At 43.0% G+C, this 25,868-nt stretch overlaps 1 protein-coding gene across 3 annotated transcripts in view; it reads left to right on the top strand.

The window, feature by feature from the left end:
• Positions 1-25,868, top strand: part of LOC147708865 (muscarinic acetylcholine receptor M3-like) — an 880,867-nt gene that overhangs the window by 748,652 nt on the left and 106,347 nt on the right. The gene's annotated exons all lie outside the window — the stretch shown is intronic.

The raw sequence follows: 25,868 nt of genomic DNA, 5'->3' as shown, positions 1-25,868 counted from the left end.
GCTGTCCATCCTGATCTGTTTTAGCCAACCTCGCACAATGACCTATAAACTGAACATAAAATGTGTGCCAAAGGTCCCCCTGCAGAGGCAGAGCGTCTGCCTTGCCCTTCGCTGCCATCTGCTACTACAGTGACGTCTGGTCACTTACATTCTGTTAGCATAAACATTTATGTAGATTCCTGCAGAGCTGCCTTCATACATTGGACTTCTGGTAGAGTCCCATTGCAACCTGAGCGAGGCATTCCTGCACCATTTCCCAGGCTTCCTATCGCTGGAAACAGGCACGGAGAGTCCCATTGCAGCTTTAACAAGGCATTCCTGCACAGTCTCCTAGGCTTCATTCCGGTGGAAAGGGGTGCAAAGAGTCACATCACTCCTCTATCCTGCTGGTCATTCCTATTTTTCCCTTCCCCTCTTTGCTATTATCTTTCATATTTCTGCCCCCTCTCCCTTCTGTGTTTTACGGTTTCTACTTTGTCCTCTCTCACCTCTATTTCAGTTACGCACCTCATCCCTCCATCCCCCCGCCTCTCCCATATCCCACGCGTCCTTCCCCTCCCCCTGACCTATCCCCCTTTTCCTCCCACCCATTCACACTTCATCATCTGACTGTCCGTGTCCCCACTATCTATCTATGGCCCTCACTCTATCTATCGCTCCCACTTTATCTATCTATGGCCCTCACTCTGTCTATCACTCTCACTCTATCTCTCTCACTCTATCTATCACCCTCACTCTATCTATCTATCTATCTATCTATCTATCTATCTATCTATCTATCTATCTATCTATCTATCTATCTATCTATCTATCTATCTATCTATCTATAAATCTATCTGTCTATCACCCTCACTCTATCTATCTATCTATCTATCTATCTATCTATCTATCTATCTATCTATCTATCTATCTATCTATCTATCTATCTATCGCCCTCTATCTATCTATCTATCTATCTATCTATCTATCTATCTATCTATCTATCTATCTATCTATCTATCTATCTATCTATCTATCTATCTATCTATCTATCTATCTATCTATCTATCACCCTCACTCTTATCTATCTATCGCCCTCACTCTTATCTTTCTATCGCCCTCACTCTTATCTTTCTATCGCCCTCACTCTTATCTTTCTTTTGCCCTCACTCTTATCTATCTCCCTCCCTCTATCTATCTATCGCCCTTCCTCTATCTATCGATCACCCTCACTCTATCTATCTATCTATCTATCTATCTATCTATCTATCTATCTATCTATCTATCTATCTATCTATCTATCTATCTATCTATCTATCTATCTATCTATCTATCTATCGTACTCACTCTTATCGCATGACCACAGCATCACTCAGCACAACCACAGCATCACTCAGGTGCACCACAACATCACTATGCGCTACCACAGCATCACTGAACGCCACTGCATCACTCGTCTCCACCACAACATCACTCAGCGCCACCACAGCATCACTCAGTGACGCCACAGCATCAATCTGTGCAACCATTCAATACCAACTGGTTCAAATATGTTCTCTCAATGTTTCAAGCTTTATTACAAATGTCACAAAAAGATGTTAATATTTCCCTTCTGTTCTTGGATTTTTGTCACAATAAAATACACTGAACACAATCTTCACAAAAGTTATTTACAAAAGTTTAAGCAATTGCCATTATAAATTACAATAACTTTTATGTATGCATTAGTTATTTAAAAAAATTAAAAAGCAATTGTTATTTGTAATATCAATACATCTGAGTCATGTAAATACAACACATATTGCATTACAAATGCTATAGGTGTCACATTTGCGAAAGTTAAAACTATTGGCATTGTAAATGACAAAACTATTATTTTAGCTATTTTCAAAACCAACACATAAATAAAACGTGTCATTTACAAAACCAATAGCTCAACTTTCCTAATGCGAGACCTATTGCATTACAAATGCTTGTTAAGTTATACTGTCTAACCCACTGCGCTCTTCATGGTCAAGGTCCCACATACTTAGCCTCCAAAGGTCTGCTCTACACCCCTTCAAGACTTCTGAGATCATGTGATAAGGCCCTGCTCAAAGTCCCAACGTTTAGGAAGGCCAGAGCAGGCTGTTGATACTTCTCTTTCCTTGCCCCTCATCTCTGGAACAGCTTGCCTATGCAATTACTCTGCTGTGAAAATCATTCCCTTTTCAGGAAAGCGCTTAAGACCCACCTATTTTAAGTTCGTTTTCAGCCTGTTCGTATGTCTTAGCCCCGTGCCGAGATACTCCTCCGGAGGTGATTTGAGCGCGTAATAAACAAAATAACATAACATAACAAGGGTGTCTGCGTTGGGGAGAAATTATTTTTTACATAAACAATCATTCATGGCGTTTTGAAACTTCTAGGTGTGCTGCTTAATGCAGCACACCTAGAAGTTGCAAAATGTCTTTTTTTCTAAAGATTGTTTATGTTCAGTAAGGGTCACCTTCCTGTACATACACAATCAATGGCAATTTGCTGTTTCTAAGTGTGCTGCACAAGGCAGCACACATAGAAACAACAAAAATGACGAGAAATAAAGCATTTCTCTTTGTTGTGCCAGGGTAAGGCGAGGTTTTCCATGGTCTTAATTTTGGCGTTGCCTCCTATTTACGCCACCCGTGTAAATAGGGGGCAGCGTCAAAATCAATGGGTGTTGCGGTGAAACACCCACGGCAGCACCCATTGCCCTCCCTTTTCACGCTAAATACATCATTAAAGGGTGCCTTATTTACAAGGCAGTTTTAAACCATGTAAGTGGCTTAACAATGCATTTTAAATAAGGCGAAGCCCCTATCACCACCACAACGTCACTGTGGTGGCGATATGGGCTTGTAAATATGTCCCTAAATTGGATGTGCAGTCAAATGTCCAAATCCGCAATGGCCCTTACTCTGTTGGGCCATCAAAGGAGTTTGCCCTCTATGTATGCGGAGTAGTCTCTATTACTGGCATCCTTAACCCCTTCACTGCGGCGGCAATTCTGACGCAGTGCTAGGGGGTGGGGGGGCCGCACAGCTCACCTGCGCTTGTGACGGAACCGCTCCATCACGCGCCTCGGGTGAACTGTGCTAGCGACGGAACGGTTCCGTCACGAACGCGCCCGCTCAATAGAACGCGCCGTGCAGGCGCGAAATCAGCGCCGCGCAGGCGCGGCGAGCGGGCCGTGACGGAACCGTTCCGTCACTAGCACAGCTCACCCGAGGCGCGTGGCGGAACGGTTCCGTCATAAGCGCCGAACGGGTTAATGTACGTCCAACTCAGGCAGGAGACGGTACAATCACATTAAAGAAATACCTGTCAATTCAGTGATACAATCTGATTTAATAAGTTGAAAAGCTTTTGAATGTTGCAGAAATGTACTTTGTTTTAAATGTTTACCTTTTCATGTTCGGCTTGTTGCATGCTAAATATTTCTAGGGCTCAGTTCGTGCACGGTCTCATAGAGCCAGTGACCTGGCACGGCTCAGCCTCCGCTCTCCCTTTTAATTTGTTGTCTTGCCCACCTCAAGTCGCAGCGCACAAGGGATGTATCATGCCATTTACCACTTCATTTGATACACACAGCCATAATATACATGAATTTGAGTAACATGTGAATACATTTGCAAAATGAAAGGTTTTGCACATCCTGCTGCAAAATGACAGAACATTTCTTATCTATTTTCTATGCGTGATCCCTGCTCCAAGCTTCCTGATATCAGAAAGGCGCAGCTCGTGAACCTCCTAATCACATTACTGCCATTGTGAAGCTTTTTTTGTTGTTGACACTATTTCCTACTATACGTGAAATTATCTTCGAGTCTACCCAGCTGCCGCATAATTGCCAGGCTTCTCCCTGAACACAATTGGAGAGTTGAAGCAGGTTTCGCCCACGTGTTTGCCTTTCTCGCGCCCATCTATCACCCATTAGTTTTGGCCAGAGGCACCTCTAAAAGCCCTGACCAGCGAGGGGAAATGAAACAAAACAACCCCAGGTTATGCTGTGGTGCGTTACTCAATCACAGCGTGGATGGTTCCGCTCTCAGAAATAATGCCGTTTCATAGACAGGCTGCTCGCTTTCCCTGCTCGCAGTATCACACGTGCGGCTGTGGCAATGGAGGGGATATGATATGTGCACTTTCTTTAAAGGAAAGCAGGGGCGTTGCTATCTAAAGTGCAGTGGCACCGGGGTCTAGAGGCCTGAGGGGGCCTCACCAACCTTATCACTGCGTTTTGTTTTACTATTCAGCCAGTGGTCAGGGAGCCATTTTGCTCTTGCTTGCCCTAGAGTTCATGGCACCCTTTCTCTTTACCGAAGGAAAGATTCCTTACCGAAGGAAAGATTCCTTACTGGAACTTTGGGGCATATTATCAAGGGGGTTTATCTCCGCTTTTTTGGCTTTAAAAGCCAAGAAAGCGGAGAAAAAATTAACCTCCCTATTACCTAGCTGTCGCTAACACCAGTTAGCGACAGCTAGTAGGAGATAGCGACCATCTTGGGCCCCGCTTTGCATGTCAGTGATATTTATCACTAATGACATGCAAAGTGGGCGTGCCAAGATGTTAGCGACTGGAAACAGTCGCTAATATCGCTATCTCCTATTACCAACTTTTGGAGATATTCGCGCTAAGCGCGAATATCTCCAAAAGCTAACACCTGCCCCTGAGCAGTTCTTAGCCATGTTATCCAATGGTAGGTGGATAACATGGCTAAGAGCATTAGCTGGATAATGCATGAATATCGCTGACTTTACAGCGATATTCATGCATTTCGGCCGATTTTTATCGCTTAGGAGATAAACCTTGATAATAGCAAGGCTCCTAAGCGAAAAAAATCGCCACAGCTCGGCGATAAAAATATCGCTGCTAAACCAACATAGCGATAATTATCGCTAGTTGTTGGTAATTTGCCCCTGTGTCTTTCAGAAGTCTATCTGTCAAAGCATGACTATGAGTTTGACTTTATGCATTTACTACCATAACACAAGTTAACCTGCGTGTGTGTTTTTTTTACTTCCTCTGCACCCATTGTAGTGGAGTTACTGTTACGATGTGCTTTAGAAGTGATTTTTGGGATGGGTGTGTATGTTAATTCGAGGAAAGTCTAAGGTTTGAGTACCAAACTAACTCTATATTTTTCATGGTGTGGTGGCTTGTGATGTAACTTTGATCTGTCATGTGTCTTTTTGGTCTCCTAAGGCAACAGAGCACCACTGTATGGTTTACACTGATGTAACCTATCATTGTAATTCATCTGAATTGTTTATTGTATTCTTATTATATAAGGGATTAAGAACCACCTGCTGTACATTATAAGGATATTGCAAGTCACTGACGAGTTCCCTAACCATTGAGTTCTTTTATAAAGGTATGAAAGTCTGAGGTGACTTCAAAATCCTTATTATGTACGGCAGGGGGTACTTTATCCCATATAAAACATGGTCACACCATCACCTTCACAGCATGCTCTTTAAAACATTGGAGCATAGCTCTTTCATAAGAAAGAGAGAGATTTGTTGCAGAAAGGTATTAGAAACAGTTCAATACAAGTCAGTTTAAGACAAAAAAGCTGCAGCAGTTGGGGATGTGTAGAAGCATGCAGAAAGATTCGAACTTTTCTATAATTACCTAGGGAGTGCAGAAAATAAATGTTTTCTTTCTGTTTGCCACTGTAAACTAGAAAAATAGAGCAGAAGAAAGACAAGCAATGTTTCATTTTCAGTGCTGTAAACAGCTGCTCTGTGACCTTGCTTGCCTTTCACCTGGCTGCTGGTGTTGTCAGCAGGCATTGTGATGTCAGAACACAGCTGTAATAACTTATTATAGTTTAGTTATGGCCTCTTTTCTTTATAATCGGTGATTGGTGCCTCAGAAGTACCCAATTATGAAGAAGTTTGATATGGGTGTTTAGAAAGGGATTGCAGAGTCTCCTGTAAAAAAAAAAATATATATATATATATATATATATATATATATATATATATATATATATATATATATATATATATATATATATGTATATATATATATAGTCCAAAGAACCACCGTTTAGAAGGTGCACACGCAAACAGGAATTGACAGCACCGGCTTCACCTTCACAGAACAATTTTTATTCGCCTTACGCTTTTAGGAGCGTGTCTGCTCCTTGGTCACAGGCATATCTTAAAGTGGCGCAGCAAGTAGTCAGAGAGGCTTTTAAACAGCATGCACATTTAACACGCCCTCCCAAGGGTGGCAGATGATCCCAGTTAGTACTGCATGCTGGTATTTGTAGTCGTACTTGTCCTTTAGTAGGTTACTTTAAGCCTCCTCGACATTTTCAGTTACTTTTAGTGGGTGCTGCTTGCACTAGTATTCACGATTATTTCCGACCTCCAGTAGGTTTCTTTTGAAGGAGTTGCCTTCTTTTGTGTTTCGAGTCTGTGTATATATATATATACCTTAGGACTGATCACTTGCTAAAGCAGTGGAATTAAGATGTAAATAATATTAGAAAAAAATAAAAAAGTTATGCTGTAAAATGTGTAATTGCATCTAAGTTGATTAAATCTAAATTGATGTTTTATCTAATTTTGATGTGGTTGAAAATAGTATTTTTTCCATTTGTTCTGTTCTGTTTTTCTTTTAATACAGGCTTCTGGAAGTTAGGGTATTTATAAGAGAGGCAACGTGTATGACTGCGACTGTACAACACTTAAGATCCATTTAAAACAAGAGTTTTTACCTCTGATCAGGCTTTTCTCCAGACATAAACTATAGTCCACTGGCAAGCAAAACTCCTCAGTCAAACTCATTTTCCATTACTAGACAGCTTCAAGTGGTGGACAATTGTGATGACTGTGCTCAGTGCTTTATCAAGTTCTCCCTTTTGCATGCACACGTGGGCCCATATAATGATAGGCTCTTGTGGCACAACTCAGAGCCCAGTGCCGGTTTTATGCGTTTGAGGGGCATAAACATTCATCTAAAATTTCTCAGAGTTAGGGCGTTATTTTGACACAACATAACTCAGGAACCTTTTTTACTGTTTCTAAACGTTACTATCTGAATATAAATCACTTACTCCAGAGACATATCTAGTTAAATGAATTTACTTTACAAATTGCAGATGCATAAAACAGGCACCTGGCTCTGATGTAAGGAGAGTCAGTGCCCAATGCCAACCCTACTACCGAGCTCTGGTGGTGCTCTCAGAAGTTAGCGGCCTAGTTGATGAAAGCGGGGCTATTTAGTCTGGGCACGCCAAAGGCAAGCCCATCTGCGCCCGTCCGCGTGCATGCCGGGCACAGGGCCTGTCCCCCTGGCCATTTGGCCCCAAAACGAACCATCTATACCATCAAGGAATTACACAAGCTGAATCCTGGTACGGGAACTTTATGTTGTTCACTAAATTGCAGGACTATCATCGAGCGAGGTATGGAAAGCGCTTCCTGCCCCAGCTGCCAGACACAACTTTCCCACCTTTTAAATTTAACGGTACATGAAGCTAGAATCCCAACACTCAAGAAGTCAAACTTAAATAGGACAGGCAATCTAAAATGTCTTTTACTGAACGCTAGATCCTTAATTAAACACAGCGTAGAATGTGCTTTGTTACTGGAGGAACAAGAGATTAAACTAGCCTTTATCACAGAAGCTAGGACAGATCAGGCTTCTGGACCAGATTTAGTGAAGGCCACACCCCCAGGGTTTTATTGTTATACTCTGGATAGGTTATATAAAAAAGGCGGAGGTCTTGCGGTAATTTATCACGTTTCCTTAAAACCTAATTTCTTCCCGATTTCCAACTCTAGATGTGAAGCCTTAGCCTTTGACTTTCACTCTATGAATCATAGGATTTTTAAAGGTTTACTGTTATATCGCCCTCCCGGTCCTAAGAAAGGGTTCCTGGAGACAGTGGGTACCTTAATCGAAGAAGGACTCTGTCAAGATTCATACACAGTATTGGGGATTTTAATTTTCATTTACAAAACCACTCGGACCCTGATATGCAACAGTTGGATCAAATCATGGAGGCTGGATGCCTACATCAGCTGGTGACTACTCCCACACACGAAAAGGGACATACCCTAGATGGGATATATTCAAACAACCATGACTTGGGTTGTATTTTAGTTCTCCCTCTTTCATGGTCAGACCATTGTGCTATTCAGTTTGAACTTAAAGGTGGCAGGAATCAGCCATTTAAAACTAAACCAGACCAGGGGATAATGAGCAGGGCCTGGGGAAAATTGGATATCAATAAATTTGAGAACTCCCTTAGCAGCTCGACGCTACCCCCTCCAACTGAAGTGGAAATTGCAGCTGCCGATTACAATCAATGGCTTGCTGCTTCTTGCAATCTATTAGCCCCCAGTAGAAAGTGACTTCATAAACGAGCTATACCATCAGCCCCTTGGTACTGTGAAGAACTTAGAGCCAAGAAACTGGAATGTAAACTGTTAGAAAGGGTTTGGCTCAAAAAGTATACTGACATAGATAAGGAAAAATATAAACAATCCATAGCAAGTTACAAACAAAGCTTATTTGAAGTTAAAAGACAGTCATTTTCCATGCAGATAGCACTGGCTAATTCCAACTCCAAGGAACTTTTCAATGCTATTAAAAAACTGACTACATCCATTAGTCCTAAGAGTCACAGTAACCCCTCATTTTGTAACGAAATCGCCGCTTTTTTTAAACAAAAAGTTGAAGTGATATTCTCCTCATTTTCTGAGGTCAATGAAAAGACAGTCAGATAATAACAGCGATAGGCTGAATAGCAAAGACTGATCAATTTTTACCATTGGGGGTAACAGAATTACGATCAGGAGCCCCCAGTGATCCTTGTCCTGCCTAGGTCATTAAACAAATTCCAGAGATGATAGGAATGGCCATGGCTCCCTCGCTTAATACTGTTTTTGCCTCGGGTTTATTTCCTAAATTCTCGAAAGTAGCCTCTGTCCTTCCGCTTTTGAAAAAGCAGAATTTAGACCCCAAAGACCCCAATAACTATAGGCCGTTTTCGCGGCTCCCTCTCCCTGCTAAAATCCTGGAGAAGGTGATAAACATCCAACTCAGTGCTTTTCTCCATCGTAACAACTCTCTGGACCCCTCTCAATATGGATTCAGGGCCGACCACAGCACTGAGTTGGCTCTGTTGAAGTCTACGGAGGAAATCAGAGAAACCGTAGATGGAGGAGGTAGTGCTTTCCTGATTTTATTAGACCTGTCAGCGGCCTTTGACACGGTCCATCACAAACTATTGATGGACCGGTTGTCTGGAATTGGTGTGGAAGGACTTGCGTGAAAACGTATACAGTCTTTTCTAGCTGACAGGTCCCAAACAGTGGATCTGGATGGCAATTCATCTAAGCCATTTACACTCCCGTGCGGGGTGCCACAGGGCTCTTCTCTGAGCCTTACGCTTTTCAATATATATGTGGCACCTCTAGCGGGAGTTATTAGATTCTTTGGCTTCCAGCTCACCTCCTATGCTGACGACACACAAATTGTGTTGTCAATAAGCAAGGGAGGTGAGAAAGAGACTGGGGAGCGCTTCCAAGAGTGCATGAGTGCATTATCCAGCTGGATGTCCTCCAACTGTTTAAAACTTAACTCTAATAAGACCGAAGTTTTAAAGTTTGGGAACAATCCTCTGGTGTGGACACCAGAATGGTGGCCTGAAGAATTGGGTCCCTGTCCTACACCCACCAAGAAGGCTAAAAACTTGGGGGTAAATGTGGATGATAGACTTGTCATGGGGGACCAAATTAGCATGGTGACCTCAGCCTGTTTTATGATTCTTAGAATCATAAGGAAAATAAAGTTCTTCCTGACAGAAAGCAATCTGAAGACAGTGGTCATGGCCCTGATAACATCGCGGTTGGACTACTGTAACAGTCTATACCTGAATCTGCAAAAACATCAGATGTATAGGCTTCAGTTAGTGCAGACAACAGCAGCCATGCTGCTGTCTGGTACCGCTAAATTTGCTTCTGTCAAAGGCGAGCTCAGGAAGCTTCACTGGCTACCTATAAAACAAAGATCTCGCTTTAAAGCTCTTTGTATAGTCTGTAAGGCTATTAATGGTACTGGTCCAGCATTTCTCAGGCAAAAGTTCCAATGGTATGTGCCCAGGAGGATACTGATCATCTGCCAGTGCTAAATTAACGCACGTTCCCAGGATGAAAAAAGTAAATTTGGGAGGTAGGAGTTTTATCTACTGTGCTTCGAGAGCCTGGAACGAGCTTCCATCGCTTCTCAAAAATGCTCCAAATCTTCTTACGTTTCGGAAGAGCTTGAAGACGTGGCTTTTCTCACAGTGACACCCCATCTGTTTCCCAGGAGGCCCAGTGTTAGCGCCAGGACACCCAAGGGTAATCACGCGCTCGATAAGTGCTATTAACATAACATAACATAACCAAGCAGTTCAGTTCAGCCAGCCCCTTAGCTTACTGGGAGCACTACAGCACACCGGCATGCCAGGGCGTGCTGCCACTCCAGCTTTAGTTTAAGTCAGCAGGGTGATTTAGCAGTGCTATGGCAGGTGCTATGCCTATTAAATGTGACTTTGTATTTCAGTGCGGTTGTGTGGACCACTACACTGCAATGCGTTAGTCTAACGCCTGATGCATGGTACTTGGTAGGGCTGTTGCTACGTTGCAAACTTCAAAAGTGGGGTTCTAACTTATTCACCAGCGGAAAGGGGACCTCTTTGGACCCCTTCCTGTTTATGAATTGTGGGAAATGTTTTTAAGGCGGTTGACAGTCGTCCAGAAGACCATTGCCAACTTTCGGAGAAACTTTGATAGAAAGAAAACTTTTTTAAAAAAGGAGCCATATTTCCTTCAAGGAAATTGGGCTGCTTAAAAAAGGCTCTTTATTTAAAAACAATCATTGTGGTCTGGGGACCTTTGCAGGCCGTCATCCCTGTGACTGTATCCAGTTGGAGTGAGTCGCAGTTTGCTATGAGTTAGGTTAGATAGTGACTCACTCCATTTGAAATTTTACAAACTGACCTATTAGTACATAGGTGAATCCTAAAATGTAATACTGGTTGCAAAAATACAAGTTGCAATTGAGACCAGTTTATGCGACCTGTATATTGGAACATCTGGCACAGAGTTCTGACCTTCGTTACTCGGAATATAGGCAAACGTGTGCTATTGCCACAGGTTAGTCCCCATTCTGACATTTTGACTGGGGAGCTAATACTGCACCTTGGAAATATTACACACTGCTCTACTTAGATTTACTGGGAGTGGTATTCTTACTCAAATAGCGGGGCATTCGAAATGATGCCCAAATTGTTGTCTCCCTCAATCCCTCAGTCAATGCATCTGTTTTTAATGACAGAAGACTGCAGACACATCAATTCACAGTCATTTATAAGGCCTGACCACCTGCTTACTAAGGGCAAAGTCCTTAATCCCTGATCTCTTTGCTTTGGCTGAGGTGTGAAATATTTTTATCCCGTAAGCTGAATATGAAAAATAATGCATCAGAAAACATGTGCTTCAATTACTATGAACCCTGAGGGAGCTGTTAGCCGAGCGCCTTCAGCCACAAACAATCTTCAAATTACCTCTCTGCTCTAATGTATCTCATTACTCTTACCTAGTCGCGTAAAAAGGAAAATGTTTTTCAAGAGCAGAACGAGGGAAGGGAGGCGGGTCTTCTTTTTTTGTTTCCTATAAAGTGTGCTCCATGATTCCCAACTACTTATAGTTCTCGAAAAAGGCTTAACCATTCTGATCTCTTCAATAACTTAATCAACTTGCAATTGGATTGCTGTCAGGCAATGGTCTATCATCTCCTAAAGACGGTCTGTTGCATCACCTGGGAATATGAAATTATTAGCCAGACAAGCGAAAAGATGTTAATATGAAGGTAAAAAACAATTCTGTGCTCTGTCTGTTGTAGAGAATTTAATGGAATTTAGAGACCACGCTGGCACAGGTGAAATATATTCGGTCAAGACACTCGTGATCCTTACTGTAGAGACAAAGTTTACTTTGTTTACAAAACACTACAGGTTTATTTATGAAGGCCTTGCTACACTTTTGCGCCACTATTGCATCACTTTTTGTGATGCAGCGATGCTATACACAGAGCGCCACGTTGTGCCATATTTACAAGGTGGCGCATCTAGGCAGATGCTTCACCTTGTAAAGCCCTGCACCACATTATACCTGCATTTAATTATTTTATTTATTTGATAAGTTTTATAAAGCGCGAACAAGATCCTAGTGGATATCAGAGCGCTATACAAACAGTAAAAAAGTAAAAAAGGGTTGTAGCGGTGTCACAATGAAATCTATGAGATTTCACTGCAACATTTCTAGGAAGTCAATGCTTTAAAACCTTACGCCTGCAAGGGTGATGCAGTGCCATAGGCACAGGCCTACCCCATGCATTGCTGGAGCTGGGTCATGCTTGCGACACAACTCCAGCAATGTGTGACTTTTACGCTGCCAGATTAGTCAGGATTCCTAGCATATCTGTCATTCCTTGTGACATGGAACACCGTACATTAAATATGGTGCATCCATCGTGTCGCAAGTAGGGTGCATTATAAACTGTTGCATCGCTCTTTTATCGCAGTGATGCAACAGTTTTCATAAATGATCCAGTACATGTCACCAGGCACATACTTTATAGCCGTCTGTTGCAGATCCATATTTCAGGCATGTTAATACATACATACCAACAGTCCCCTGCCTAAAATTCCCTATGTCTCAGTAGAATTCGATTGCAGAAATGTATTCCACCGAATTTGTGTTTAATTCTCCCACTTTCCTGTTCTAAAATGTTGGCAATGCAGAGGCAAGAAATAAGCTATCAAGACATCAAGCTTGCCCCCATTCCTGGAGGGCCAAATCCAAGCCAAATTTTAAGTTTAAGATAACTGCATTTATCTAAATGGGGATATGGATCCAGCCCTCCAAGGCCTACATTGAAGAACACTGATTTTCATGGTTTAAGCAGCACTCCTGTCTTCTTTGAGGTGGCCAACTGATGTTTCTTAGGTGGTGTATATTAATGTTCCACACGCCTCCACAAGGGAGAAAGTGTCCTAGGGAAAGTTGAACGACCAACTGCCAGATTTAATCCCCAATTCAACTAGTACTCATTACAAACCAATCTGATGGTCAAAAAAGAACACCAGATTGTTTGTAATGAGGGTGTATATTAATGGTCATGTTCTGCAAATACAGATGGTCTCTCTTAGTCTTGCTATGCATTATAGTGTTTAGGATGTGATTCCAGTCTCCAGCAGGGTCCCATTAATTTCTTCCCACCTCCTTTCACTGATAGGGATTCAGCAGATTCAGGCAATTCTGGTGCTCTGGGTTCCTATGTATGTACATTTTCTCAAAGATATAGATTGGGTACAATCTGTTCGTACATCAGGCCCATAATTCTGTAGTAGTTCTGTAGTTGTTGATGCCTTTCCCAGATTCTTTTGTGGGAGCTCTGAACAGGAAAGTCTTTGTCTAGCTGCCAGGAATGAAGCACATTGGTGCTGGACTGGCAAAGTGAAGTCTAGAAAAATGAACACTGTTATTTTCTGCCCTGAGGATTATGTCTCTGTCATTGTTTGTTACCACCAGTCTTGGAGTAGCACCCAGTGAGGCTCTTTAAGCTGGAACTCTATGTTCCCTTTCTAATTAGAAGAACTGGATGAGGACCTGTGTTTCCACTGTTTGTCCCAGAAGTTAACCATGTCCTTTGATTGAAAACCCTCCGGGAGATCCAAGATGTGAATGTTACTTTGGTGGGTCATACATCAGAGCCCTTGGCTGAGCTCTCAAGGAAAATAATTCTGACTGTCAGATCAGCTACATTTGTTGTAATTAAGCAAAGGTGGGTTGGAGCACTTGCAGAGAGGATTCTGTTTGTTGCTCTCTCTCTGTCATTTGTTTTTGACCCTCTCTCACAAGCACAACATCAACCCCATTCTATCTTGTGTTCCAAAGTAGTTTTAGTGGCAGTTATTTCAGCCAAGATCCCAACCATTACAGCCGTGGAAATTAGATCCTCAGTGACATTTGCTCTTTTCGTTCTGCTGTTTTGGTATCAGGAACTCGTGCTGAGCCATCTATTTAGTTTTAACTGCCTTCAATTTGCCATTATATGTTTGTTCTCAAGAATATTCACAGTTGGTTTCCGGACAAATCCATGAGGATTTAAGTAATGCTGATCAGGGCATTGTTTTATTAATTACCGATATTTGTACATATGCAGTACGTACCCCACAGTTCACAGAGATTTCAGTCTCCTCTCCTGTTCTTTGTTTTCAGGGCTGTATGTCTCGGCTCTTTGACTCTCACACCTTTACCAGAGCCACTTTGTGTCACACCCGCCGCATGATCTTCAATAGCAATCTGTTGTGTTTTCTAATGCAGAAGTGGGTTGCTTTAGAGTTCAGCATAAGTTCATTATTATTACATGCCACTAGATAGGGCTCTGACGCCACCTCTTCATAACCTCTGACCTGTAATATGAGATGTCATGAAATGGCTGGCTCCACCGAGTCTTCTGACATCGTCATTGAGAGGCAATCCAGATCCAAAAGGGTTATCAGGTCAGGGAAAACCTATCCTCTTCCCCTATTACCAGGAAACTGATCATTCAAGGGAAGCACGGAGCAGATCACTGTACCATAGAATTTTCTGTCAGCTCATCACAGAAATCACAGATTTCTTCTTCCACACCCACTCACTCCTCAGCGCTTTCCCTTCTGAACAGAGAGGCAGCAAACACACGATTTAGGGGCTGGTTACAATGTTGGTCGGAAAGGCTCCAAATGGCATTCGGTTTGTCCGAATTGGATTCGGAACATGTTTTTCCGACTGATTCAGAAAGCCTTTGGATCGACCAATTACGAGAGAAACCATAAGGACTTTCCAACTCGGTTCCGAACGGCATTCGGAGTACCTGAGTCATTCGGAGCCATCTCGTACGGGTTTATGGAGCCCATTTCTGACCAACGTATTACGACGTCGGATTCGGACAGTCTTTCCTAATCGGTTGTTCCGATATGGATCGGCTCTCGGAATCTGACTATGGGGGCCCATTGCAGACAACCTCTTCACCCAGGGCCCTCTGAATGGGCCCTGTGGGGGTATCCATTGAGCTGCTCTACCATACACAGTATGGCAGGCACCATGGGGTGTCTGCCACAGGGTGCACAGTTTTCCCCACCTACCCCTAATTAGGTCTCGGCCTGCCAATGCGCTTGGCATTGCTGGCGGAGATTATAGTAAAGGCAAAAGAACAGTCTACCAACGGCGGATTGGACACAGTTCATGTGAGACAGGCGCATGCACAAACCAGCCACATCACACCACCACGTCACAACACCATTTGTCTCTGCCTCCATCAGACTTCGAGCTGCCGCTCTTCCCCCAATCACACTTCAAAGGCTGCCGCTCCCCCCCAATCACACTTCAAAGGCTGCCCCTCCACGCCCCCGCGTGCACATCGCACACCAGCACTCTCCTACTTCCCCTCCCACGGCGGCCGCTCTTCCCATTCACGCGCTCTGCAACATAGTTTTCTAAGCCTTGCTTCCAGCCTTAAGCCTCCCCCCCACTTTTGCACGTTGCCAGAGAAACATCTGTCACTTTTTACTTCCACCGCAGTACCCCTTGGTGCAATTGCAGTCACGGTCTAGTCTTTATACAAGAGAGACTTACTGCGTCCTTGGAACACTCCAGTAGATGCCAGTTCCTCACTCGCCTCCGAGACACTAATTTTTTGGTCTCGACCTAAAGCATTGCTTTAGCAATGCTTGTTTGCCACTGTGCACTTTAGTGTAATCGAGCACACACTAATGCATGTCTGTTTCTTAACCGCTCCCCACCAACCAGGCCGTGTCTTCTCCTTCTCCACTCTACTCATTCATGTTGATCTTCCGGTTAGCTTATTAGCAGCATTCTTTTCTGTTACGCAGCTCTTTGACAGATCTCTTGGTAGCCTCTTTCCTACCATGGCCTGGTTCTTTCCTTTCACCACTCCCTGCATTCCTCTCCTTGCGCATGCTCCCATTTCCGAACATGCCCGTCCACTTCTCTAAAGTAACTTTAAGGGTAACAGCAGCGGACTATGATCGGTCTGTGCAGGAAGACAACAATACTGTGAGCTCAAGTGTGTTCTGGGATGAACGAACGCAGGTTCCAGGAAAGCAACGCGCGTGACTGAGGGAGATGATTGCCCAGTATTTCAAAATAGCACTGTACTGCTGTAATTTAATTAAACCTTTTCTTTTGCTGAGCCGGCTCACGTGTTTTCATGACAGTGTTTGATTTACTGCTTCTGTGTTTTTTGTCCCTCACATGCTTCTCTTGTAAGGGCTCTTAACCCCCCCCTTGCCCCCCCCCCCCTACCCCTACATTTTCCCCCAGGCCTCCCCTTTCCCAGCTGGCCACATTTTGTTCCTCACTCTTGGAGAGAGACTTTTTCCATCTCTGTTCCGGTGCCCCCGTCCGCCCTTCATGTTAGTCTGCTGTGGGGGATTTTGCTGAATTACGACACCCTCAGTGGCCCACAGCTTCCTCCCAATGGAAGATTGCCTGTAAATGTACATGTTTGTTTGCAAATTGGGGACTTCGGCATTTGTTAACTAATGTTCAGTGGCTCGTCGACTGAGCTGCACATGATGCTCACTCTTCTGCTGAATTATGTGGCCTATACACTTTCATCACTGTAACATGCTGTTTTGGCGCTCTGTTGTATGTTTTTTAATAGCATTCGCATGAGGCTCACTTTGCTGCAGACAGCCACCCGGCTTGTTCTTCTGTCCCTGGACTTGTGCTGCTAAGTCTACAAGCACAAAGTGTATTATTTGTTTCCGTAAAGCATGCTTGAAGACTGCTCATTTGTTAGTTCAGTGCTGCAGATTTCGATCCATGTCTGGGCAATGTCTCCTGTCCATGCATGGGGTACATATGTTGCCATGGTGACCTCGTAATTCATCCGAACCAAATAATCAGAGCTTTCTTTGTTGAATGGAGACTCAAATGTCTGGTATATTTGTACTCGGGACAACAAATTGTTGACTGCATTGTGGAGCGTATCTATAGCTCCAAAGAGATTGCAAAATGAGTCTCTTCACAAAATCGAAATTCATGCTCTTTGGTTTGGCGGATTGATGCAGTCGGGCACTTTTAATCTTATGTCAGCCAACGGTGATTGACTGACTACATGAATGTTGAGTAAGAATTCTGTATACAGATGAATGAACGAGTGGGAGCATGAATGGAAACATCCAGTCACTGTAAGTGATATGCCAGACCTACTGGCTTTGCCAGTGCTTTATCATTTTAGCCCCAGCCTCACACTAGTGTGTGCATAAAAGCCTAGGCCTTGTCCCTTAGCATAAGTAAGGTCTTGTTTGCTAAGTAAACGGTTACGCCAAGATATTACTATTAAGTAACCAGATACGCAATGTCACTCCTTTTCTAGGCTAAAAGCAACACAGTGATTTATGTTGTGTCAAATACTATTTTCTTCTGAGAATAAAACATAATCTTGAATTTCTGTTAGGTAAACGTAACTTGATACAGACTGTAGGACTTACATTACAAAACGTCTGGCAGTGGACTTAAATGCTGTGAAGGTTCTCTCTGGATTAAGTTCACACTGTATGTGAGCGACAAGTTGGGATGGCATGTAAATCTGTTACAATTTGTTCACAAGAGCGTGTGTGTGCGCAAACAATATGTGCTTCAGAACTTGTCGCATTTTACAATCTTCTTCGCTCCGATAATCTTTCCCATTATCCTGTCTAAATCTCCCATGGTTTAATGGCGGGACGCCATTCCTTTTGGTAATAGTGTCTAAACAGGGACACAATAAGGTTTTGTGTATCAAAATATTTATTAGTGTCATGATACCTATGTCATCTCTTCAAACAGCCTTGACTTTCAAAGTTTCAAAGCCCATACTTAGAATCTTGAAAGAAATTAGAAACTGCAAGTCCCAGGATCCCAAAAGAATTTGGCTAAAAAGCCAGGACTAAATTAAGGTTTCACCGGGGCCCACTTTAACGCCACAACTTACATGTTTGTGCAGAGACGTTTTGAAAAAGAAAAAAGCCCCCTTCAGGTATCTGCAGTGCAAGTGCACCTGCCTCATGTTCAGAGCAAGTTCTGTAGGTTTTTTAACCTCTCCGCACACATACGATCATGCAAGTGCACTGCATGCCTTTTCTGTGACACAGACTTTGGCCCTGTGCCGGCGGGCTCTGTTGTCTGGAGGGACAAAACATGTGAACTCTCTATGCAGAGCATAACTGTCTTCAGCTTCCGGGGCTGAAGTAGCGAGACAGGCCTTTTTTACCTGTGTCTGTCTGCCAATGAGTATCCCTTGCTGGCCTCTGCAGTGCTTTTTAAATTGCTCTTCTAGTCTCCTGTAACCTAGTACTTGCTCCTATGCCCACAGGACATAAATAATGCATGTGTGAAGGTTGCCACTGAAAATAGAGGATACATAGGCGCAGGAAGCGGGACTGTGTACGGTACTGCAGCACTTCAAAATAACCAAGTTCAGAAGGGGAATGAGCAATAAAGATTACTTTTTCAGCTCGTCGTATCTGCCATACGTTAAAAGGCTAAGGTCAAATATCGGGTTGTCTTCTGCCAATTTGCTCCCTATTCTTTACCATGGAGGTTAGTGGGTATGCCTTCTGTCAGATTGCTGGTTTATTCTCCTGACACAGAGGTTGGTGTTTTGGTGGTAAATTTTCTTTAACTGCAGAGTGAGAGCATTTGGTAAAGTGAACTATAAGACAATCTTGCTGAGTTGGGGGGGATGTGAAAAGAAATGCCATAGATTTGTTTTTCAAACACAACAATTAAATTCCTGTAAATAAACTTTTGTATTTATTTCTTGTACGTTTCTCCATGTATCTCTTTCTTTGTTTCTTTCCCATTTTATTTTAACTTCTTCTCTCTTTGCCTTTGTACATCTCATTTTCTTCTTGCCTTACTCTCCATCCTTTTCTTGTTGTCTTTTTTTCTCTTGCCTTCTTTCCTCTTTCTCCATTCTGATTTCCATATTTGTGTCTTTATGCCTTTCTCTGTATTTCTTTTTTCTTCTTCTACTTTCATTCATTAATTTCACTGTTTCGTTTTTTCTTCCTTTCATTTTTTTCTCATGTATCTTTGTCCTTCACCGCCTTTCTGTTGCTCCTTTCTCTATTTATCCTCATTTATTTCTTCTATTTCATATAATCTTTCTCTGCTTGCCTTATTTTTCTTTCTTTTTCTCTTACATCTTTTTCTGCACTCTGTCATCCTTCCCTCTATGTCTCTTTGTCTCCCCTCCTCTTCTAATTTTTCTCTCACATTCTCTATCTCTATTTATTTCTCGCTCTTTCTCACTTTTGCTGTCTTAGAGCAAAGGTGCAAAAACTGATCCTCAGGGACCACAAATGTACACTTTTTGCTGTACAGTTCATGTGTCATCAATGCTGTGTGCTGCTTGTAGCAGGAATAGGTGACTCTAGGGGCAGTACTCTACGCACTCACTCTAACTATCGCCCTCCCTCACTCTATCCATCGCCCTCACTATATCTATCGCACTTACTCTATCTATCTATCGCATCACCACAGCATCACTCAGCACCACCACAGAATCACTCAGGGGCACCACATAATCACTCAGGGACACCACCACATCACTATGCGTTACCACAGCATCACTCGTCACCACCTCAACATCACTCTGCGCCACCACAGCATCAATCTGTGCAACCATTCAACAACAACTGGTTCAAATATGTTCTCTCAATGTTTCAAGCTTTATTACAAATGTCACAAAAAGATGTTAATATTTCACTTCTGTTCTTGCATTTTCGTCACAATAAAATACACTGAACATAATCTTCACAAAAGTAATTTACAAAAGTTTAAGCTATTGCCATTATAAATCACAATAACATTTTTATTTGTAATATCAATACATCTAAGTCACGTAAATACAACACATATTGCATTACAAATGCTATAGGTGTCTCATTTGCGAAAGTTAAAACTATTGGCATTGTAAATGACAAAGCTATTAATTTAGCTATTTTCAAAACCAACACATAATAAAATATTTGTCATGTGCAATACCAATAGCTCAAACTTTCCTAATGCGAGACCTATTGCATTGCAAATGCTTGTTTCAATGGGAGCATGTGTAGTCGGTCGGAATGCAGTCTTCCATTGAAGTCAATGGGAGTCTGACCGAACAGTGTTCAGACAATGCAAACAAGATAACAGATGCAATAACATTAGGGAGAAAACGACAAGTAACAAGCAAAACAAACAATTAAAAAGGACAAAATTTTGTTTATTATTAAGTATATATACTCAGATTAAAAACATAAAATTTATGACATGTAAAAATAATAAGACTTTTGACCTATTATAAAGCATCAACACAATACAGCATTACAAATAACATCATAAATTCTTGATTCCTAAGACAATGGCGGACAATATCAATCCTCTTCTCGACGCGCGTTTCGGCGTTTTCACAGGAACGCCTTCTTCAGGAGCCACATATACAATCGAGAAACCAATGAATACTGCCTGTTGGAATGCACAGGGACCGCAGCTGATATGTCTGCTCCCTTCGTGTTATATTGCAGTGCGATGATGGTAAACGGTTTTACACGTACAAAAAGACTTTCGGAACGCAATCGCCAAATTCGTTCTCTTAACGTCGTGTTGTAATGCGGTAATTAAAATGAATACCGCTGGTGCATCAACCCGCGGGCGTCACGATCGATAGGTCCAGTGGCGTCCCGCAGCCGTTGGAAAAGGAAATCAGCGTAGTAACGTGACTTCCTTCCTAACGCTGATTTCCTTTTCCAACGGCTGCGGGACGCCACTGGACCTATCGATCGTGACGCCCGCGGGTTGATGCACCAGCGGTATTCATTTTAATTACCGCATTACAACACGACGTTAAGAGAACGAATTTGGCGATTGCGTTCCGAAAGTCTTTTTGTACGTGTAAAACCGTTTACCATCATCGCACTGCAATATAACACGAAGGGAGCAGACATATCAGCTGCGGTCCCTGTGCATTCCAACAGGCAGTATTCATTGGTTTCTCGATTGTATATGTGGCTCCTGAAGAAGGCGTTCCTGTGAAAACGCCGAAACGCGCGTCGAGAAGAGGATTGATATTGTCCGCCATTGTCTTAGGAATCAAGAATTTATGATGTTATTTGTAATGCTGTATTGTGTTGATGCTTTATAATAGGTCAAAAGTCTTATTATTTTTACATGTCATACATTTTATGTTTTTAATCTGAGTATATATACTTAATAATAAACAAAATTTTGTACTTTTTAATTGTTTGTTTTGCTTGTTACTTGTCGTTTTCTCCCTAATGTTATTGCATCTGTTATCTTGTTTGCATTGTCTAAATTTCCCTGTCAAACATATTCTGTTACTCAAACAGGGGGTCCTTCTTATTTACACGAACAGTGTTCAGAACCATCGTAGTCGGTCGGACGGACAAATCCAATTCGGTCGTAGACCATTCAGAGACCAATTCGATCAGGATGCTTTCTGACCGACATTGAAATGAGGCCCTTAGTTGTCAGGTGTTCATTGCTCTTGACAACTCCTGAAGGCTCCCACGCTGACCTTAGAGGACCAGGAAACCAAGAGGTTGAGGCTGGCACACTTGTCGGTCTGCATGCACCATATGCTGTGTATATACTGGGCTACACAGCATATACCTTCAAGTATTTAATAAGCAACATTAATTATAAGATGACGGCTGCAGAATGTGTATGAAGAGTCTCAGAACCGGACGCGTGCTGTGACTTCTGTGGAGGAGGTCACCTGCAGTGACACTAAAGCTCAGGCGCACCTAAGTGCCCGCCCAGGTAAGACACCCTACACAGTGTGAAACAAAAGGCGACAGGTCTCACCAGAGGGCATAGATACATAGCGGCCCCCCTCCTTATTTGCTCCTCGCCAGCAACATATGAAGGGACATAAGGTGCACCTGACTAAACACATAGCACGCACAGCAAACTAAATAAATACCTGGCTCTTCCCACCTGGTATGCTTGGAGCTGCAGGGTGCCCTCCTCGCCTTGCGTGACCTCCCCGGTAAAAGGCCCATTGCCTCCTCAACCCTGCAAAGCGGCAGATGAAGAGAGACTCAATCCAACCTGACCATAAGGTACAGCGTCCATTCTGTAAGGCTCATACCGGCCTTTTCCCCCTCTTTTTGCAAGACAATGTTTGTTGCCATTATGTTCTTAGCCCGACCACGATCGCGCACCATTAAGTGCCTAACCCTGTGATGGCAGCTGAGAGGAGGGATGGGCTCCATTACACCAAGGCACCCCCAGGACATCGGTACAGCTGACTCTGCCTTTGTGTGCCATCAATGCTGCGGCAGTCATGGAGAAATGTGTCATGGGAGTGTTTTGTGTGTGTGTCTGTGCGTGTATGAGGGGGTGTGTGCGGACTGACGTGTGTGTGCGCACCTGTGCGTGTATGAAAGACTATGTTCACATTTGTTGTGTGCTTGTGCATGTCTGTGCGTGTGATGGTGTGGACATGTATTTGAGTGTTTCTGTATTAGAGCAAGTGATTCTATGTGTGCTTGTGTTTGTGCGCGCAGATGTTTCTGTTTGTGTGCTTATGTCTGTGCGTGTGATGGTGTGTGCATTTATTTATTTTCGTGTTTTTGTATTAGAACATGGGATTGTATGTATGTTTGTGTGTGTGGATGTTTCTGTATGTTTCTGTATGTGCGCCCTCTGTTCGCTTATGAAAGTGTGTGCGCACAATTGTGTGCTTGTGCATGTCTGTGCATGTGATGGTGTGTGTGTGTGTGCATGTATTTGTGTGTACGTCCTTGGGTATTTTTGTTCTGGAGCATGTGATTGTAAGTGTGCGTTTGTGCGTGTCTGCGTGTATATGAGAGTTAGCGCATTTGTGCGTGATTGCGCATGTCTGTGCATGTGATGGTGTTTGCGTGTGCATGTATATGGGTGTTTTTGCATTAGAGCATGGGATTTCATGTGTGTTTGTGTTCTTGGATGTATATGGCCATGTGCTTGTCTGTGTGCTGCAGTGCGCATTGGAGAGTGTGTGCTCTCATTGGTGGGTGCTTGTTGTGCATGTCTGTGCATGTGATGGTGTGCGCATGCTTCAGTTGTTATTTTCTAGCGGCTGCTGTCCTGGATATTGACTTTAACTGCCTGATGCCTAACCTTAGGATGGCCACCAGAGTACCAGTGTACAGTACAGCCCCCTGCCTGACCCCAAGATGGCTTCCATAGTGGTCCTCTACACGTTGTTTAACTTTCCTGGGACAACAATTGGACATTGACCAGACCTTGAACTTATCCCCTAACTTGCCTACACATCAGGACTTGGAACCTGCGGAACTTACCCCAGACTGTGGAGACCTATCGATTTGGCTGATTCCCGGTAGAGCTACCATATAGCTAAAGAGGAGATGGGTTGTGGACTCCTCCTCCCTGACGTCACCTACCCTGCCGGACCTTGGGCAGATTTTCCCCTCGTCTCTACGTCCTGTTTTCCTCCTACCCCTTTACCCTGTCCCCTTACCCTTCCTGCTCCATTCACCTTGTCCCCTATGTTCTTTAAATGCTTTTCTTGATACGTATGTAATTTTTAATTGATGTAAATTGCAACATTATTGTCCCGCATGTAAAGTGCTCTGATTCCATCGGGTCTAGCCAGCGCTATATAATAACTCATTAATTAAATCTGTTCCCATTTAGTACTCTTTCTCCCTTTGTCTACCTCCTCAGCTCCTAGCTCCTATCCACTCTCCCCTGAATCTCTTGCCTTGCCAGCTAGTCTGCCTAGCCCCCTGTCCTTTGTGCCCTTTGACTAAGCACTCCTTCTCCCCTTGATAGGGAAAGATCCAATATTTATACTCTGGAGTCTCATCGTACCCGCTGAGTCCACTGCTCCTATGGAGCCACTCACAGCTGAGGTATGGTATGGCACCCCTTGCCAAAATACTCCCCTTTTTGTGGAAGGATCCAGTATGTAGGCCTTGGAGTCGCAGAGACCCCTCTGAGAGAGTCCACTGCGAAAAGGGAGCCTCCCGCAACAGAGATAGGAAAGCAGTACCACTTCCCCTGGGATCACAGCTTACTGGACTTTGGACGTTGCTTTGACTCGTCTACTGGTTTGTGTCCCCGTCGCCCTTCCCCTCCTCTTTCCAACCCATGTCCTTCACCCTACCCTCCTCTTACCCACCTTCATTACCTGTCTACTTCCCCAGCTCCTTCACCCCTCCCCTGAATCTTCCCCTTGCCTGCTTTTCCCCTTATGTATATGTGCTTATTGTTTATCTTCACCTTACCAGTAACTATGTTGCCATGCTCTAATAACTGTGTAACCTTTGCAACGATGTAACCTGTAACTATGATCTGATGCTCCTTTAAAGCGCTCTCATACCTCCGGGTCTAGCAAGCGCTATATAAAACGTTTAAAATAAAAAAATAAAATAAAAAACCAAAAGGGAGGTATGAACGGCTCCTCAGCCTGCAGACTTCTGGGCTTCCACAGAACATTCCACGCATAATCTGAGGTTCTGTACAGAATAGAATCTAATGCACATTCCAAGGACATAAAACCATAGTCAGTTGAGCTGATGCACCATTAAGTCCTGATGCTGGCAGACACAGAGTGTGGTATAGGCCCTAATCCTCCGCATCATCTTCCACAGAAACCATTTTTGTCACCTTGGGGCTTAAGATCAACAGTTCCATGCCATTTTAAATTGTACTGGGCCGCCGAAGCAGGTTGATTGCCAGGTTGGAGCTTCCCTTTGTTGTGTTTTAGGCTTGACAAGCTCCAGATACACCAGATTCTTGATCTCTGGCTAATCCTAATTGCAAGTGCTTTCGTATCTGCACTATATCTATTGGATTTTTCATGATTTGGACAGGCAAGTGGAGAGCTCCTTTAATTTTTTCCTACCTCATCTGCTCCCGCTCTGCACAGAAACACATAGAGAGATTCTATGGTTCCTCAAATAATAAAGTATTGCCTTCAAAAATAAATATGTTGGCTTAAATATTTCCTTTCTGCTGACCACTTTTCATTTAAGAAAAACAGATCAGGCTGTACTGATGCTTCATGGCCTGTCTTTTACATTAGCTGCTGCTGGCGCTCGTAGCAGGCATTTTGATGTCACAATTTAACAGTAATAATTAATTACAGCTGAACTTCGACATCATTTCTTTGTTACAGGTGGCTAGATACATCAAAACTAGACTGTAATAAGGGAATTAGAGATGGTTTAAATACAGTGATCGCAGGCTTCCATGTATTATAAATAATCAAGTTTAAATGCATAAATGCATTGCTGATAATATTTTCTTCCTGGGCGCTTATTTTGGCAAGAGTGGTTAGGTGTCTCTCCCACTGAAGTAACTTCTCCACTACTACTACACCCTGTTCTAAAACAGTCTTATTGTTAAAATGTTACATTTGGCCCTGGCAAAGAGCAATACAACTAAGAGGGATATTTTGCCATCAAACATTTATAAATTTAGGAACATCTGAGCATCAGTTGCACCTGCTATTACATTTCAACCAAATAGGTCAACACACCAAATGCAACAGTATAATAAAACAAGTGGTATTTCCAAAGAGACTCTATAGGTACCAGTTCATTTTGGAAGATCGTCACAGCAGATTGACATAAATACTGGCAAAACAAATGATGCTTACTGAATAGACTACACTAGATTATTATACGTTTGGTACTGGCAGGAAATTATTCAGCAACCTGAATGTGATACTTTACATCCTTGTGCCACTTGTAAAGGATATATTTCAATCTGATTTTATCATTTCCTAGCTT

The sequence above is a fragment of the Lissotriton vulgaris genome, chromosome 6, assembly GCF_964263255.1.
Source record: "Lissotriton vulgaris chromosome 6, aLisVul1.2, whole genome shotgun sequence".
Classification (NCBI taxonomy): Eukaryota; Metazoa; Chordata; class Amphibia; order Caudata; family Salamandridae; genus Lissotriton; species Lissotriton vulgaris.
The sequence above is the reverse complement of the archived record's forward strand: the minus strand, read 5'-3'. Positions and strand labels throughout refer to the sequence as shown.